Source organism: Mastomys coucha, unplaced genomic scaffold (genome assembly GCF_008632895.1).
Source record: "Mastomys coucha isolate ucsf_1 unplaced genomic scaffold, UCSF_Mcou_1 pScaffold7, whole genome shotgun sequence".
NCBI classification, from domain to species: domain Eukaryota; kingdom Metazoa; phylum Chordata; class Mammalia; order Rodentia; family Muridae; genus Mastomys; species Mastomys coucha.
The window spans coordinates 63,947,674-63,947,958 of record NW_022196913.1 but is presented as its reverse complement, the minus strand read 5'-3'; positions in this window follow the sequence as shown (position 1 = coordinate 63,947,958).

Below are 285 nucleotides of genomic sequence, written 5' to 3'. Positions count from 1 at the left end.
GGAGGGAGAGGGAGAGGGGGAGGGAGAGGGGGAGGGAGAGGGAGAGAGTGTCTGTCTCTGGGTCTGGCTTGAGTATATGAAACCCTAGTGCCTACCCCAGTGACATACTTCTTCCAAGAAGGCCACACCTACTCCAAGAGGCCACACCTCTTAATCCCTATCAAGTAGAGCCACATCTTCATCGCCTTCAATGAGCCTATGGGGGCCATTTCCATTCAAGCCACCACACTAATTGTACTGACACAAGCTAGAGTTATCACAGAGAAAGGAGCCTCCCTTGAGGAA